At 43.8% G+C, this 19,108-nt stretch overlaps 2 protein-coding genes and 1 long non-coding RNA gene across 8 annotated transcripts in view; 2 read left to right on the forward strand and 1 right to left on the reverse strand.

The window, feature by feature from the left end:
• DUSP18 (dual specificity phosphatase 18) overlaps nt 1-19,108 on the forward strand; it is a 33,928-nt gene that overhangs the window by 4,206 nt on the left and 10,614 nt on the right. The gene's annotated exons all lie outside the window — the stretch shown is intronic.
• The window catches only part of LOC141068522 (uncharacterized), a 78,567-nt gene continuing 70,484 nt past the window's right edge, over nt 11,026-19,108 (forward strand). Inside the window, exon 1 of the long non-coding RNA XR_012226495.1 lies at nt 11,026-11,077. This is a non-coding gene — a long non-coding RNA (uncharacterized lncRNA). The remainder of the gene's footprint in view (nt 11,078-19,108) is intronic.
• LOC141068106 (synergin gamma-like) overlaps nt 16,049-19,108 on the reverse strand; it is a 30,705-nt gene continuing 27,645 nt past the window's right edge. Inside the window, exon 8 of one of the 2 annotated variants that reach the window (XR_012226492.1) lies at nt 16,049-16,166. The gene's annotated coding sequence lies outside the window, so the exon portion shown is untranslated. The remainder of the gene's footprint in view (nt 16,167-19,108) is intronic. The other variant, XM_073558290.1, reaches the window with a different exon arrangement.

A 19,108-nucleotide genomic window follows, 5' to 3' on the forward strand; every position in this document is an offset into this window, starting at 1 on the left:
TGCTTCTAGTCTTTCCTTGTGCAAATGAGAATAAAGTTGATCCTTCCACAATGTGACAGCCCTTTAGATATTTGTAGACAGCTATTAAGTCTCCTCTCAGTCTTCTCTTTTGCAAACTAAACATTCCCAAATCCTGCAACCTTTCCTCATAAGACAGGGTTTGCAGACCGGTCACCATTCTGGTCGCTCTTTTCTGAACTTGCTCCAGTTTGTTGATGTCTTTTTTAAAATGTGGTGCCCAAAATTGGACACAATATTCCAGATGAGGTCTGACCAAAGAGGAGTAGAGGGAAATAATTACTTCACGTGATCTAGACTGTATGCTTCTGTTAATACATCCTAGAATTGCATTTGCCTTTTTTGCTGCTGCATCACACTGTTGACTCATATTCAGTCTGTGATCTATTAGTATACCCAAGTCTTTTTCACATGTGCTGTCACTTAGCCCTATTCCTCCCATTCTATATATGCTTTTTTCATTTTTATTGCCCAGATGTAGTACTTTGCATTTCTCCCTGTTAAAAACCATTCTGTTAGTTGCTGCCCACTTCTCCAGTTTATTTAAATCTTTATGAATCCTCTCTCTCTCTTCTCTAGTATTAGCTATCCCTCCTAGCTTTGTGTCATCAGCAAATTTAATCAGTTTACCCTCAATTCCTTCATCTAAATCGTTGATAAAGATGTTGAACAATACAGGGCCCAGGACAGAGCCCTGTGGTACCCCACTTGAGACATTCTTCCAACTGGATGTGCAGCCATTTACGACCACTCTTTGGGTCCGATCACTAAGCCAGTTATGAATCCACCTAACAGTTGCCTTGTCCATTCCATACTTAGTCATTTTTTCAATAAGGATTGTATGAGAGACTTTGTCAAATGCTTTGCTGAAGTCAAGATATACTATATCTACAGCATTTCCTTGATCCACCCAATCAGTAATACCGTCATAGAAGGAAATTAAATTAGTCTGACATGACTTATTAGTTACAAACCCATGCTGACTCTGTTTAATCACTTCATTCTTATCCAGGTATTGACATACATGTTGTTTAATAATTTGTTCAAAGATCTTTCCTGGTATAGAAGTCAGACTCACCGGCCTATAGTTGCCTGGGTCCACCTTCTTCCCCTTTTTGAAGATAGGAACAACATTTGCTCTTCTCCAGTCTTCTGGCACTTCTCCTGTTCTCCAAGAATTTTCAAAGATTATGGAGAGGGGTTCAAAAATTTCTTCTGCTATCTCCTTCAGTACTCTGGGGTGTAATTCATCTGGACCTGGAGACTTGAATTCATTTAGGTTAGCTAAGTGTTTCCTCACTATCTTTCTGTTTATAGATATCCTGGATTCTTCTATTCCCTTAATAGGACAGTGAATAACAGTTGATGTTACATTTCCTTTCTGAGAGAAAACAGATGCAAAATAGGAATTTAAAAGTTCAGCCTTCTCAACATCCTGTCTTACCATTTCATCATTTTCATCCTGTAAAAATCCTATAGCATCTTTGACTTTTCTTTTACTTTTGACATATCCCCAAAATCCTTTATTATTGCTTTTGACATCTCTTGCAAGCCTCAATTCATTTTCAGCTTTAGCTAACCTGATTTGTGCCCTGCAGGTTCTGCAGACAGCATTATATTCTTCTTTAGATATGCCTCCCTCTTTCCATTTTATAAACATTTTTTTCTTCCTTTTTAGCATGTGCTTAAGTTCTGTGTTCATCCATCCTGGTTTCCTTAAATGCTTCCTATTCTTCCCTCTTTTCGGAATTGTTAACAACTGTGCTTTGAGAATTTCATTTTTCAAGATTTCCAATCCTTCCTGGACATTTTTGTCTTTAAGGATATCCAGCCATTGGATCCCTCCAATTCTCTTTCTGAATCCCTTAAAATCTGCCTTTCTGAAATCTAACCTTGACGTCTGAGTCTTCACAGGTCTTCCGCCTCTAGTTATCCAAAATTCTAAAATAGCATGGTCGCTACCTCCTAGGGTCCCAGCCACTTTTACCTCCTCAACCATTTCCTCCCTGTTTATAAGGATTAGATCCAAGGTAGCAGTTCCCCTTGTTTTCTCCTTTACCTTTTGGAAGATAAAGTTGTCAGCAAGAGAGGATAAGAATTTCCTTGACCTGTTAGTTTTGCCTGAGAGAGATTCCCAACAAATGTCTGGATAGTTGAAATCTCCCATGACAACTATGTCATATTTTTTGGAGAACTTGGCCATTTGATGCATAAAGAGTTCATCCATATCTTCAGCTTGCACAGGCGGCCTGTAGTAAATGCCTACAATGGTGTCCTTTCCATTGTTCTGTCCTTGTATTCTTACCCAAACAGTTTCCACAGAACTCCCAGTCTCTGAAGCTTCAATCTCTGTGCAGATATACGCGTTTCTAACATACAATGCGACACCCCCTCCTCGTTTATCAAGTCTGTTTCTTGCAAATAAGTTGTATCCTTCTAGTCTTGTATTCCAATCATGTGTATCGTCCCACCAAGTTTCAGTGATTCCAATGACATCATATTTCTTTTCCTGTGTTAGTAGTTCCAATTCTCCTTGTTTGTTGCCCATGCTTTGTGCATTAGTATAGAAACATTTTAGTTTGTGATTGGTTTCTCTTTCTCCAATATTTTTATTAATTAGATTCTTTCGTCTTTGTTCTTCCTTTCCACTTCTAATAGCAGAGTTCTCAATAGCATTTGTCAGGTGTATGGCTTTTTCTGGTCTTTTGCTTCCCTTCCCATGTTGTTCTAGTTTAAAGCTCTCCTTACAAGTGTAGCAAGGCGACTTCCAAATGCCTGCTTTCCAGTCTTCGTAAGGTGCACCCCATCTCTAGCAAGTAGTCCATCGTATAAGTAGTTCACTCCGTGATCCAGAAATCCAAATCGTTGCTGACGGCACCATCGACGTAGCCAGTTGTTCACCTGCAGAATCTTATTCCACCTCCTTGTTCCATGGCCATCCACTGGGAGGATGGAAGAGAAGACCACCTGCGCTCCCAGTTCTTTCACTTTCTTGCCTAAGTCTTCAAAGTCTCTGCAGATGGTTTCCAGGTCGTTTCTTGCGGTGTCATTTGTCCCCACATGTAGTAGCAGGAATGGGTATTCATCTGTAGGTCTGAAGAGTCCTGATATCCTGTCAGACACATCTTTAATTTTTGCACCTGGAAGACAGCACATTTCTCTTGAAGTTATATCCGGTCTGCAGATAGCGGCCTCTGTTCCTCTCAACAGGGAATCCCCCATGACCACCACTCTCTCCGTTTCTTCTTCACAACATTTTTCTTTCTCCATCCAGGAGGACTCTGAAGGCGTACAAGGTTGCTGTTTGTTGGCAAAGTCTTATCCTGATGTATTTCTTCATCATTTTCCTGCGTGAGAGCCTGGTACTGGTTCCTGAGCAGTATGGGTGCTGACTGCCTCCTGATCCTCCTGCTTCTCTGGGTCACATGTCTCCATTCCTCTGTTTCTTCAGGTGCACTTCGAATTTCTTCTCTTTCTGTATCATGAAGAGATAATTCTGCTCTGTCCAAGAACTCTTCACCTTCCTTAATGATCTTCAACGTAGCTAACCTCTCTTCGAGATTTTGCAACTTTTCCTCCAACAGGGTCACAAGCTTGCATTTGTGGCATGTGAAGTTTGGCTTTTCCACTGGTAAATCTGTGAACATGTAGCAAGAAATGCAGCTCACCAAATGGCTCCTGGCCTCTTCCATCTTGAGATTTCTTAAAAACGATGAAAGATGAGCCAAAATTTGCGCGCCTATCGGCGCGCGGTTTTTCCGATTTCCTCTTTTCAGCTGCAACGGCCAAAACCCAGTGATCGTTGAGCTCGCGGAGACTCTTCACTTATCCCAGAAGGCACTGGGAATATGCAAATGATCTCCTCAAGACTCTTCCCCTGGTTATCACACAGATAGAAAGATAGGCTGAGCAAATGATGGGGCCCAAGCTAACTAAATAGGAAAGGATAGAAAAGCTGCTGTCTGCAATCCGCCAAAACCCTCTCAAAACAAGAGCCAACAGACTGATAGGGGAAAAAAGCCCTGAAGACTCTAGGCTTCAAAAAGACTATATCAGTCCTCAGGTATTTTCTGAAGACAGAGCAAAAAGGAATTCAGCTCACCCCAGCAGGGAATGGCAGAAACCCAGAAAAACAAGGCAAAACAAAACCAAAACACAAATGCAAAAAGGAGAGCAGAAAACTTAGCTTTTGAGGAGCAGGAATCAGACTGGTCTCCTAGAATCCCTCAGAGAGATCACCAGCAAGGCAGAAGGGCGTCGGCTGCCTTATATCCAGTCAGCAATTCCAGTCACCCAGTCATCATCATCCTGCACAGGTGCTTGGTAATCAGCCTCACTACCTTCCTTCACCAGAAGAGGGAGTTCATCAGACCTCAATGGTGAAGGGTAAAATTAACACACAACAGTACCTCCCCCTTGAGGAGGGGTCACCAAACCCTCATCCACGCGATCAGGGTGAGCCCGATGAAAGGCACGCACCAATCTTTTGGCATGAATATCAGAGGCAGAGACCCAGGAATTATCCTCCTGACCATAACCCTTCCACTTAACCAAATACTGGAGTCTCCGTCTAGCCAGACGGGAATCCAGTATCTTCTCTACCTCATATTCCATGTTACCTTCAACCAATACAGGGTCCGGAGGTGCCACCCCAGGAACGACTGGTTCAACAAACCTCTTCAACAAGGACTTATGAAACACATTATGGATTTTAAATGTGACAGGAAGAGCCAAACGAAAAGAGACCGGATTAATAATCTCCAAAATCTTGTAAGGTCCAATAAATCTAGGCTTAAACTTAGGAGAAGCAACCTTCATAGCGATATTTTTTGATGATAACCAAACCATATTACCAACTTTAAACTGGGGACCAATGGTCCTATGTCGGTTGGAAAACCGCTGGGCCTTTTCCTGGGAGAGAGATAACTTATCCACCACTTGGTCCCAGATCTGGTGCATTCTCTCCACCACAGTGTCAACACCTGGGCAGGCAGAAGGCTCCACCTGCCCTGAAGAAAATCGAGGATGAAACCCAAAGTTACAAAAAAAAGGTAACATCAAAGTGGCAGAACTAGCTCTATTATTTAAAGCAAATTCGGCCAAGGGCAAAAATGAAACCCAATCATCCTGATCAGCGGAAATAAAACATCTCAAATACGACTCCAAGGTCTGGTTTGTTCTCTCCGTCTGCCCATTGGTCTGAGGGTGAAAAGCAGAGGAGAAGGACAACTGAATTCCCAGCTTGGAACAGAAAGTCCTCCAAAATCTAGACACAAACTGAACTCCTCTGTCAGATACAATGTTCTCAGGAATCCCGTGCAAGCGAACCACCTGTTGCAAAAACAGGGGCACCAACTCAGAGGAAGATGGCAACTTAGGGAGTGGTACAAGAAGAACCATCTTAGAGAACCTATCACAAATCACCCAAATAACAGTCATTCTCTGAGAGACAGGCATATCAGAGATGAAATCCATTGAAATATGGGTCCATGGCCTCCTGGGAACCGACAAAGGCATCAACAACCCACTAGAGTGAGAACAAGGTTTAGACCGGGAGTAAGTCCCACAGGACTGCACAAAATTCCTGACATCACGAGACAAGGCGGGCCACCAAAAAGACCGACTCACCAGATCTCTAGTACCAAAAATACCTGGATGACCAGCCAATGCAGAGCAATGAACTTCAGACATCACTCTCTTCTTCCACTGGTCAGGAACATACAACTTTCCACTGGGACAACGCTCAGGTTTGTCCTCCTGGAACTCTTCCAGAGCACGTCTCAAATCGGGCGAGATGGCAGAAAGAACTACCCCTTCGCCTAAGATGGTAGCAGGCTTGGTCACCACAGGAGAATCAGCAAAGAAACTCCTAGAGAGAGCGTCAGCCTTGACATTCTTAGTGCCAGGAAGAAAAGAGACCACAAAATCAAAACGTGTAAAAAACAAGGCCCACCTAGCCTGTCTAGGGTTCAAGCGTTTGGCCGACTCCAGGTAAATCAAATTCTTGTGGTCAGTGAGGACCACGACTTGATGGTTAGCTCCCTCCAACCAATGTCTCCACTCCTCAAATGCCCATTTCATGGCTAACAGTTCCCGATTCCCCACATCATAGTTACGTTCAGATGGAGAGAATTTTCGGGAAAAGAAAGCACAGGTATTCATTTTAGATGTTATAGGATGCTTTTGGGACAAAACAGCTTCTGCACCAATCTCAGAAGCGTCCACCTCTACCTGGAGTGAGACATCAGGTTGCCGCAAAACCGGGGCAGAAGTGAATCTTCGCTTTAGTTCCTGAAAGGAAGAAACAGCCTCCGGAGACCAATTCAACATATCAGCACCCTTCTTAGTCAGATCAGTCAATGGCTTGGCAATACTAGAAAATTTTGCTATAAATTTCCGATAAAAATTAGCAAAACCCAAAAACTTCTGGAGGGCCTTCAAAGAAGTGGGCTGAACCCAATCATAAATGGCCTGTACCTTGGCCGGGTCCATTTCAATAGTTGACGGAGACAAAATAAATCCCAAAAATGAAATCCTCTGTACCCCAAAAAGGCATTTCGATCCTTTGACATACAGGGAATTCTCCCTCAAGATCCGGATCACAGTCCGAACATGTTCCACATGAGAATCCCAATCCTTGGAGAAGATCAAAATATCATCCAGATAGATAATCAAAAATTTATCCACAAAGTCTCGGAAAATGTCGTTCATGAAGCACTGGAAAACAGAAGGGGCATTAGTGAGCCCAAAAGGCATCACCAGGTACTCAAAATGTCCCTCCAGAGTATTAAACGCCGTCTTCCATTCATCCCCATGCTTAATCCGGATAAGATTATACGCCGCCCTGAGGTCAAGCTTGGTAAACCAGCAAGCACCTTTAACTCTGGAGAATAGATCCGAAATCAGGGGTAACGGATACTGATATTTAATAGTAATTTTGTTGAGGGCACGATAATCAGTACAAGGCCTTAATGAACCATCCTTTTTGGCCACGAAAAAAAACCCAGCACCTAAGGGTGAAGAGGATGGTCTAATATGACCCTTCTCCAACGCCTCCTTAATATAGGATCGCATAGCCTCGTGCTCGGGTACGGATAAATTGAAGAGCCGACCCATGGGAAATTTACACCCCGGGCTCAGTTCAATTGCACAGTCATAACTCCTATGAGGAGGCAAGGACACAGACTCATTCTCACTAAATACATCATAAAAGTCCACCAAATAGTCAGGAACATCATGCAACTGAGGAGAGGTGGAAAAAACCGGAGCCTCACTAAGGGCACACCGACAACCCCAACTCACCACAGACACAGATTTCCAATCCAAAACTGGATTATGAATTTGCAACCAGGGAAACCCCAGAACAATGGTATCATGCAAATTATGCAACACCAAAAATCTACAATTTTCTTGATGGTCTGGGGCGACCCGCATTACCACCTGGGTCCAAAACTGAGGTTTATTTTTCGCCAAAGGAGTAGCATCAATCCCCCTCAACGGGATAGGCGTCCGCAGAGGTGTCATCGGAAATCCACAACGTTTAGCAAAATCCAAGTCCATTAGGTTCAGGGCTGCTCCCGAATCCACAAATGCCTTGGCGGAAAATGTGGACAGGGAGCAGATCAGAGTAATTGCCAGAAGAAACTTAGGTTGAACACCACCCACAGAAAACGTGTGTGCAAAACGTTTCTCTCGTTTAGGACAGACAGAAATAATATGCGAGGCATCTCCACAAAAAAACCACAGCTTAATACGCCTTCTGAGCTCCTGACGTTGCTCCCTGGACAAAACTCTATCACATTGCATAGGTTCAGACACTTGTTCAACAGGTGGCAACACCTCTCGTGCAGTCCTGCGTTCACGTAAACGCCGATCAACCTGAATGGCTAATGACATAGAATCGTCAAGACCAGAGGGAACAGGAAATACCACCATAGTATCTTTTACGGCTTCTGACAAACCCTTCCGAAAGAGAGCTGCCAAGGCATTATCATTCCAGGTAGTAAGGACCACCCACTTTCGGAATTTTTGACAGTACAATTCTGCAGAATCTCGACCCTGGCTCAATGCCAACAGGATCTTTTCAGCCTGATCAATAGCATTAGGTTCGTCATACAACCACCCCAAGGCTTGAAAAAATGCGTCCATATTAGTCAGAATAGGATCATCTGGTTTCAAAGAAAACGCCCAATCCTGGGAATCGCCACGCAGCAAAGAGATGACAATTTTAAACTGCTGCGCGGAGCTCCCTGACGAGTTAGGCTTCAAGGCAAAAAATAATTTACAATTATTTTTGAAATTCAAAAATTTAGACCAATCCCCAAAAAACACATTAGGAGTGGGTATCTTTGGTTCAGCAGCATGTGAATGAGCAAGGTAGGCGGAAATTCCCCGCACTTCCGCAGCGAGTTGCTCCACACGATCAGACAATTGCTTTATCTCCATTGAGAGAAAAAAAAAATCCCCCTACGGCCTCAGAGATATAGAGGAAAGAATATACACACTTTTTTTTTTTTTTTACAATTCTTTCCTGCTATTGAGTACCCTAGGATCTGCGGTATGGCTGGTGATTCTGTTATGAATGAGTCACCGTAGGAGGCAAAAACAGAAATACTAGCTAAGTCCAGAAAACCAGAGAAGTTGGCAGCTATCGGATTGCAGACCCCTGAACCTATCAACAACAACTAGCAGTAGCCGTGGGGGGTTCCTACGGTGCCCTAGACCCCTCGATCACAGCCGGAGAACTAAATAGCCTAAAGACAGAAAGGGAAATCTAAATTGTCCCAGAGCAGACCCCAAAGCAATAGGCAGCCCCCAACATATAATGACGGTGAAGCAAGATGAAAAAACACACAGATAGAAAGATAGGCTGAGCAAATGATGGGGCCCAAGCTAACTAAATAGGAAAGGATAGAAAAGCTGCTGTCTGCAATTCGCCAAAACCCTCTCAAAACAAGAGCCAACAGACTGATAGGGAAAAAAGTCCTGAAGGCGCTAGGCTTCAAAAAGACTATATCAGTCCTCAGGTTCTGAAGACAGAGCAAAAAGGAATTCAGCTCACCCCAGCAGGGAATGGCAGAAACCCAGAAAAACAAGGCAAAACAAAACCAAAACACAAATGCAAAAAGGAGAGCAGAAAACTTAGCTTTTGAGGAGCAGGAATCAGACTGGTCTCCTAGAATCCCTCAGAGAGATCACCAGCAATGCAGAAGGGCGTCGGCTGCCTTACAGTCATGGCCAAAAGTATTGACACCCCTGCAATTCTGTCAGATAATATTCAGTTTCTTCCTGAAAATGATTGCAAACACAAATTCTTTGGTATTATTATCTTCATTTAATTTGTCTTAAATGAAAAAACACAAAAGAGAATGAAGCAAAAAGCAAAACATTGATCATTTCACACAAAACTCCAAAAATGGGCCGGACAAAAGTATTGGCACCCTCAGCCTAATACTTGGTTGCACAACCTTTAGAATGTAGAGGGTCCAAGAAATCATATAAAAAAACCCTAAAAACGATACTTTATTGTAACCCCCATTATATGTTTTTTGTAATTGGATGTTATTGGACACGTTGTTGTTTTGTTCACTTTGTGGTGTGACCTTTGGTCTTTTAACAATAAAGTATCGTTTTTAGGGTTTTTTATATGATTTCTTTGCACAACCTTTAGCCAAAATAACTGCGACCAACCGCTTCCGGTAACCATCAATGAGTTTCTTACAATGCTCTGCTGGAATTTTAGACCATTCTTCTTTGGCAAACTACTCCAGGTCCCTGATATTTGAAGGGTGCCTTCTCCAAACTGCCATTTTTAGATCTCTCCACAGGTGTTCTATGGAATTCAGGTCTGGACTCATTGCTGGCCACCTTAGATGTCTCCAGTGCTTTCTCTCAAACCATTTTCTAGTGCTTTTTGAAATGTGTTTTGGGTCATTGTCCTGCTGGAAGACCCATGACCTCTGAGGGAGACCCAGCTTTCTCACACTGGACCCTACATTATGCTGCAAAATTTGTTGGTAGTCTTCAGACTTCATAAAGCCATGCACACGGTCAAGCAGTCCAGTGCCAGAGGCAGCAAAGCAACCCCAAAACATCAGGGAACCTCCGCCGTGTTTGACTGTAGGGACCGTGTACTTTTCTTTGAATGCCTCTTTTTTCTCCTGTAAACTCTATGATGATGCTTTTGCCCTAAAAGCTCTACTTTTGTCTCATCTGACCAGAGAACATTCTTCCAAAATGTTTTAGGCTTTTTCAGGTAAGTTTTGGCAAACTCCAGCCTGGCTTTTTTATGTCTCGGGGTAAGAAGTGGAGTCTTCCTGGGTCTCCTACCATACAGTCCCTTTTCATTCAGACGCCGACGGATTGTACGGGTTGACACCGTTGTACCCTCGGACTGCAGGGCAGCTTGAACTTGTTTGGTTGTTAGTGGAGGTTCTTTATCCAACATCCGCACAATCTTGCGTTGAAATCTCTTGTCAATTTTTCTTTTCCGGCCACATCTAGGGAGGTTAGCCACAGTGCCATGGGCTTTAAACTTCTTGATGACACTGTGCACGGTAGACACAGGAACATTCAGGTCTTTGGAGATGGACTTGTAGCCTTGAAATTGCTCATGCTTCCTCACAATTTGGTTTCTCAAGTCCTCAGACAGTTCTTTGGTCTTCATTCTTTTCTCCATCCTCATTGTGGTACACACAAGGACACAGGACAGAGGTTGAGTCAACTTTAATCCATGTCAACTGGCTGCAAGTGTGATTTAGTTATTGCCAACACCTGTTAGGTGCCACAGGTAAGTTACAGGTGCTGTTAATTACATAAATTAGAGAAGCATCACATGATTTTTCAAACAGTGCCAATACTTTTGTCCACCCTCTTTGTTATGTTTGGTGTGGAATTATATCCAATTTGGCTTTAGGACAATTCTTTTTGTGTTTTTTCATTTAAGACAAATTAAATGAAGATAATAATACCAAAGAATTTGTGTTTGCAATCATTTTCAGGAAGAAACTGAGTATTATCTGACAGAATTGCAGGGGTGTCAATACTTTTGGCCATGACTGTATATCCAGTCAGCAATTCCAGTCACCCAGTCATCATCACCCTGCACAGGTGCTTGGTAATCAGCCTCCCTACCTTCCTTCACCAGAAGAGGGAGTTCATCAGACCTCAATGGTGAAGGGGAAAATGAACTCACAACACTGCGCACTGCAGTATTCTGCTCTGCCCTCAACAGGGCAGAGCAGTGCACCTGCACTGGAGCCACGACAGGAAGGAAAGAAGAGGACAGCATCGCTCTAAGATGGGAGGCGCCAGACTGCAACACCCAACGGACCAAGACCGGACCGCCCCCTGGTGAGTATAGTCGGTCTTTTTTCTTATGTTTCAGGTTACATCGGGGGGCTTATCTACAGCATTACAGAATGCTGTAGATAAGCCCTGATGGCGGTGCTGGCAGCTCATAGTCCAAAAAAAGGGTGACATATTCCCTTTAAATGGAGGTGTGTCTTATAATGCCAGTGTCCGTCTTTCAAATCATATATATGTCCCTCATCCTGGTATCTATATAACCCCCATCCTGGTACATGGTCCCCTTGTGCTGGCACTTGCGCCCCCCCCCATCCCATCCTGGAAATGTCCCCCCTGGTCACTATATGCCCCCCCTGCTGATGCTGACACGCACATGTGCTCCCCGTCCCTATATTCACCCCTGCTGGCATGCACACGGCCCCCATCCATATATTCCCCCCTGCTGGCATGCACACGGCCCCCCCGTCCCTATATTCCCCCCTGCTGGCATGCACACGGCCCCCCCATCCCTATATTCCCCCCTGCTGGCATGCACATGGTCCCCCCTGTCCCTATATTCCCCCCTGCTGGCATGCACACGATGCCCCCCCCCTGCTGGCATACACATGCCTCCCCATCCCTATATTCCCCCCTGCTGGCATGCACACGGCCCCCTGTTGGCATGGACACGGCCCCCCCCCCCCATCCCTATATTCCCCCCTGCTGGCATGCACACGGCCCCCCCATCCCTATATTCCCCCTTGCTGGCATGCACATGGGCCCCCCCATCCCTATATTCCCCCCCAGCTGGCATGGACATTGCACCCTTTCCCTATATTCTGCCCTGCTGGCAAGCACATGATAAAATAACAAACACTTAACTCACCTGGGAGTCATGTGATGGAAAGTCCTGAAGCTACAATGAAGTGCCTGTATGATGAGCAGCTCCTGGATGTCAGCACAGACACTGGAAGAGCCACGGGGGAGCTGGGAGCACGAAGCCATCATCGGAAGGTAACTATAGTGACTGGGCGGGGGGGGGGAGTGAAGGCACATGAGCCTAATGAGTGGGAGCACGTGACCACCCACTGTCTCTGCAGCCCACAGCCAGTCCACCCCAGCCCCCTGACACCATGCCAAAGCCGCCCCCTCCTCTACAGCACACATTCAGATTATAAGACGCACCCCCCACTTTCCCCCAAAATTTGGGGGAACAGAAGTGCGTCTTATAATCAGAAAAATACGGTAATCACACACAACTCTGTAGATCAGGAGACCAGAGAGCAGCCATCACACATCACAGTTGTAATAGTGGTAACCATAACATATCACACTGGTAACTCCCCTTTCATGTAAAACAAGCTCTGGAGTCAGAGTTATCTTCCAGCCGCCATCTGCCCCGGAGCCTGAAAGAGATCATATCTGATATGAGTCACACAGGGAGGACTGCTTTCACCAGTCTATAACCTGTATGGCCATATTAATAATTTAATTAAGTCAGATGTAGTGACAGATTTCTTTTAACCCCAAATGATCTGTCATTTCTATTCCGCATCCTTGGCTAGATAACTGCTACTGTGAAGCTGCAGAGGTGGCCGGTAGCCCAGATGGTAAACTGTAGAATTTAAGATCCCTCCATTCTTGAGGGCACTGTCAGCAGGATTGTGCACAGTAACCTACAGACAGTGTCAGGTTGTTGCCGTTATACTGATTACAATGATACCTTGGCTGATGAAATCTGTCTTGTGGTTGTTGTGTAATCTTTATTTTCCGTTTTGAGTTAATGATATGCTCGTGCTCCGGGGCGGCCTGTGGGGGTCTTCATGTGGTGCTCCGATTAGGTATTCATAATGCAGCCTGCTGACAGGTCACTGCTCCCTCACTGACCTGCCCCCTAGTTTACATAATGAATATCTGTACATACTGAATAAAACAACCCTTCTCCAGGCAGGTGCTGGCCGTGGCCCCTGAGCTGCAGCATAATCACAAGCTTACTGTGCACTTAATTCATTTTGCAGATTTAACTGAGTGAGGGGGAAAAAAAAAGTCATTTTGAAAATATGTCCCCCGCCATGTCTGCGCAGTGACAGCTATCGGTTTGTATAGAGATCCGATAGCTGCTATTGTGCGGGCGGCGCCATCTTAGAGGAGGAATTTTTTTTTTCTTCTCTTTAACAAAAAACTGAAAATTAAAGATTAAACAACCACAAGACGGATTTCATCTACCCAGGTATCATTGTAATCAGTATAACAGCGCCAACCTGACACTGTAGGTTACTGAGCACAATCCTGCTACCAGGAACCCTTTAAGAGATAAATTGCAAAGTTGATTTTTTACGAGCAGTTTCTAATTTTAACCATTTGAGATCGTGAGACAACTCTTTTATGCAGTGCTTGCATCCATTATTTCCCTGACCTTATGACGGCAGTTGTGTCGTAAGGCGGTGTTCAGATGCCATTCTCAGCCGGGCCACATCTCTGTGCGCTCCTCTGAATAGCGGCTGGGTATAGGATCTGTCTGCACAACAATAATTCTTGCTGTGATTTTTTTTTTTTTTCCCATAAACACGGTGGCTCAGTGGTTAGCATTGCAGCGCTGGGGTGTTGGGTTTAAATCCCACCAAGGACGACGTCTGCAAGGAGTTTGTATGTTCTCCCTGTTTGAGAGGGTTTCCTCCCACCCTCAGCCATACTGATAGGGAATCTAGATCAGCGGTGTTGCTGATGTCTATAAACAGCTGTGGAATTAATGGCGCTATATACAGTGGGGCAAAAAAGTATTTAGTCAGTCAGCAATAGTGCAAGTTCCACCACTTAAAAAGATGAGAGGCGTCTGTAATTTACATCATAGGTAGACCTCAACTATGGGAGACAAACTGAGAAAAAAAAATCCAGAAAATCACATTGTCTGTTTTTTTTTTCATTTTATTTGCATATTATGGTGGAAAATAAGTATTTGGTCAGAAACAAGCAATCAAGATTTCTGGCTCTCACAGACCTGTAACTTCTTCTTTAAGAGTCTCCTCTTTCCTCCACTCATTACCTGTAGTAATGGCACCTGTTTAAACTTGTTATCAGTATAAAAAGACACCAGTGCACACCCTCAAACAGTCTGACTCCAAACTCCACTATGGTGAAGACCAAAGAGCTGTCAAAGGACACCAGAAACAAAATTGTAGCCCTGCACCAGGCTGGGAAGACTGAATCTGCAATAGCCAACCAGCTTGGAGTGAAGAAATCAACTGTGGGAGCAATAATTAGAAAATGGAAGACATACAAGACCACTGATAATCTCCCTCGATCTGGTGCTCCACGCAAAATCCCACCCCGTGGGGTCAGAATGATCACAAGAACGGTGAGCAAAAATCCCAGAACCACGCGGGGGGAACTAGTGAATGAACTGCAGAGAGCTGGGACCAATGTAACAAGGCCTACCATAAGTAACACACTACGCCACCATGGACTCAGATCCTGCAGTGCCAGACGTGTCCCACTGCTTAAGCCTGTACATGTCCGGGCCCGTCTGAAGTTTGCTAGAGAGCATTTGGATGATCCAGAGGAGTTTTGGGAGAATGTCCTATGGTCTGATGAAACCAAACTGGAACTGTTTGGTAGAAACACAACTTGTCGTGTTTGGAGGAAAAAGAATACTGAGTTGCATCCATCAAACACCATACCTACTGTAAAGCATGGTGGTGGAAACATCATGCTTTGGGGCTGTTTCTCTGCAAGGGGGCCAGGACGACTGATCCGGGTACATGAAAGAATGAATGGGGCCATGTATCGTGAGATTTTGAGCGCAAACCTCCTTCCATCAGCAAGGGCATTGAAGATGAAACGTGGCTGGGTCTTTCAACATGACAATGATCCAAAGCACACCGCCAGGGCAACGAAGGAGTGGCTTCGTAAGAAGCATTTCAAGGTCCTGGAGTGGCCTAGCCAGTCTCCAGATCTCAACCCTATAGAAAACCTTTGGAGGGAGTTGAAAGTCCGTGTTGCCAAGCGAAAAGCCAAAAACATCACTGCTCTAGAGGAGATCTGCATGGAGGAATGGGCCAACATACCAACAACAGTGTGTGGCAACCTTGTGAAGACTTACAGAAAACGTTTGACCTCTGTCATTGCCAACAAAGGATATATCACAAAGTATTGAGATGAAATTTTGTTTCTGACCAAATACTTATTTTCCACCATAATATGCAAATAAAATGAAAAAAAAACAGACAATGTGATTTTCTGGATTTTTTTTTCTCAGTTTGTCTCCCATAGTTGAGGTCTACCTATGATGTAAATTACAGACGCCTCTCATCTTTTTAAGGGGTGGAACTTGCACTATTGCTGACTGACTAAATACTTTTTTTCCCCACTGTAAGTGAGGAAAATAACATGGGTCAGCGTGCACTGTGAATACGGACGGCGTGTGGACCAAAAATATGTCCGTCCTAATGTAACCCAGCTGAAATTCCAGTTGCAGTTGGGAGAGTTTAATAGCAGCAGGACAGTAGGGAATGCTGCAGACAGCTGCTCATGGCAGAGTTTGCTGTGACTTGAGGTCATTTTCCATTCTGTGGGTTCTGGAGTTCTGCATCAGTTCTGTTAGCTGGTGCTAGTCGTCAGTCGTCCACATGGTGTCGCTGTTGTCGCAGCCTGGAGTCCGGCGGGGAGCTTGGGGCGAGCGTCGTTTCCTCATGTAACATGGTGGGCTTTGTACCTTTCCTCTCCTTTAGCTGAAGATTTCTGATGAAAGTCTCATGTCCCTTTTCCCAGTTGGTGCTCTTTTTCTGCTGGTTGCGCACAAACTTCTTTTTCTCATACTCATTGAAGTAAAAGGTTTTAATTTTCATTCTACTTATTTGATTTAGCTGCAAGACACAATTCCGCCAATAATTCATTAAGGCTACATTCACCCCACCATATCCCCACAAGAAAAAAAATCACATCTCTGAAAAACAGCAAGTGGATGGTTTCCGGAAGCATTTTTTTAAATTATTATTTACCCACTCCCAAAATTTGAATGGCTGAACTAGAATTGGTGATAATTTGAGTTTTGTCTTCAGCTTGGGACACAGGTTTGTTAAAAAAAAAAAAAGAAAAAAAACAGGTGTGTGAAAATTCCAGTGGACTTGTATGGGTCCGGGTGTTGTAGCTTTATCAAATGGACAGCACATGGAAAAGCGTTCATGTGAACAAGGCTTTATGAAAACGGCATAGAAATATTATCATACGCCAAACTGCTTGTCATAGGACACGTTCAGTATTTTACATCAGTATCAGCAAGCAAAACTCAAGAGTGGGTGCTAAATGCAGAAGTGGAGATGGATGATCAGACCATGTTCATGGATAACATTCTCCGCCACATAGATTTTTGTTTTGCACTTGTATATTACAATGATAAATGTGCCATACCAAAGTATTAGGTCACATTCCCATGATGAGCTTTTATCGGGTTTATGACACTGCGTGTTTTCCATGCGTCTTTTACAATTCCAGTAAAGTGAATGGGATTTCTAGAAATCTCTTGCCCCCTGTGCCTCTTATTTAGGTTGTGTAAACTGACCGGCGGTGCCTGTTTTAAATCCGCAGCATGTCAACTTCTCTTACGGGTACGTCGAGATTTTCCCCATAGTCTTGCATTAGATGTGGAAAATCCGCAGGTAAAAAATGCACTTTTTTTGTGCAATTGTGTGGCTGAAATATATTAAAAAAGTATGCAATCCGCACCTAAGCATATCAATAAAGTTCAGTGAAATCAAAATGGCGGAACGTTTCAAAAACAAGGCAGCTTGTCTCACACCAGAGACAAAGCCGCAGTGATAAAAACGCATGTTAAAAAATTGAACGCAAGTAACCTAATTTAAGTATTAGGTGCAGAAATTCTGCAACATCAAAAAGCACCAAAAGCTCATAGTGGGAACATAGCCTTATACGGTTTTGTCCATGGTTGCAGAATTATGTGTCTCCAAAGTTACAGAATACCAATAACCCTTTACATGAAGTCGGATCTTGCACGCTTATTACTCCCTTTCATCTTCTACTATCTGTAATTTTTGTATATAAAAAAAAAAAACAAATGGAACAGACTCCTTTTTTTTTTTTTTCTTTTGGAGGCAAAGTAAGAAAGGCTTGTGCTGGCCAAAACGCGCGTCGGGGAGGGCGCAATGCTACAGACTGTCCCTGGCCACCTGATCAAGTATACCAATAATGATTAATTAACTATATATACCTGTAACATAATGTTGGTTCTGTTTACTAGGCCATTTGGGAACGTGCAATACAATGGGGTAATGTTATGATTTGTTGTATTGCTGATGTGAATACTATTTACCCCCTTTGGTAGCATGTGCGCCTTTTTTGCTCGTGTGTACATGTGGTTCTGCCCTCCCCCTTTCCTCCTTCCCTTCTCCATGTATCTGTGATGTATTTAATAAAGTTTTTTCTACTTTTTGAAAAAGGCTTTTGGGATTTTTTGATCGTATTTTTCATTAGTGCTATGGTGTAAGTAGCGATTTATCCCTTTATTGTCCTTGATAAATTTGTTTGCCACACATTATACGAATACCGTAAGTATTTATATTTGGTGTGTTTTTGTGTGGTTTCGATGAGGACCTTATAGAACCAAAGAGGCATTTAGTATAGCAATGGACGGCCACATCCTTCACAGGGTCCTGGTCCACAAACATCTAGCTGCATGAATTAGCTGCTGTCACTGAGAAGCCAATCCATTTCCTTGACCTTAGTGAAAGCTATTATGGAAGGTGTGAAGTAAGTCGGGTGATTAATCCGATTAATTTGCTATTTAGGGCTGGGCTACACTGTGACTTTGGCTACAACACAGGTCACGCAGGCACAGATCGCTAATGTTCTGCTACTACATCACAGTGTAATGCGGGTGATTGGGGTTGCATTGTAACCCATAAGGTACCATTGGCTTGAAAAGTCACAAAATTTGAACGCAGTTGGCTTTTTTCAGCTTGCCTGTTGCTGTTGAGAAGACCCCATTCATCTGCATTACGCAATGTAGAAGCAACGTGATGTGTCGCCACCAAAGTCAACATGTACAGTGGGAAAAAGTATTTAGTCAGCCACCAATTGTGCAAGTTCTCCCCCTTAAAAAGATGAGAGAGGCCTGTAATTGACATCATAGGTAGACCACAACTATGAGAGTCAAAATAAGGCAACAAGTCCAGAAAATCACCTTGTCTGACTTGGCAAGATTTATTTAGCAAATTATGGTGGAAAATAAGTATTTGGTCATTAACAAAAATTCATCTCAATATTTTGTTACTTATCCTTTGTTGGTAATGACAGAGGCCAAACGTTTTCTGTAAGTCTTCACAGGGTTGGCACACACTGTTGGTGGTATGTTGGCAAATTCCTCCATGCAGATCTCCTCTAGAGTAATGATGTTTTGGGCCGGTCACTGGGCAACATGGATTTTCAAATTCCTCCTAAGGTTTTCTATGGGGTTGAGATCTGGAGACTGGCTAGGCCACTCCAGGACCTTCATATGCTTCTTACGAAGCCACTCCTTCATTGCCCTGGTGATGTGCTTGGGATCGTTATCATACTGAAAGACCCATCCACCTTTCATCTTCAATGCCCTTACTGATGGAAGGAGGTTTGCACTCAAAATCTCACGAAACATGGCCCCATTCATTCTTTCATGTACACGGATCAGTTGTCCTGGTCATTTTGCAGAGAAACAACCCCAAAGCACGATGTTGCCACCCCCATGCTTCACAGTAGGTATGGTGTTCTTTGGATGCAACTCAGCATTTTGTCTCCTCCAAACACAAAGAGTTTT

Source organism: Dendrobates tinctorius, unplaced genomic scaffold (genome assembly GCF_039654945.1).
Source record: "Dendrobates tinctorius isolate UK_male_01 unplaced genomic scaffold, ASM3965494v1 ptg000003l, whole genome shotgun sequence".
In the NCBI taxonomy this organism is placed as follows: Eukaryota; Metazoa; Chordata; class Amphibia; order Anura; family Dendrobatidae; genus Dendrobates; species Dendrobates tinctorius.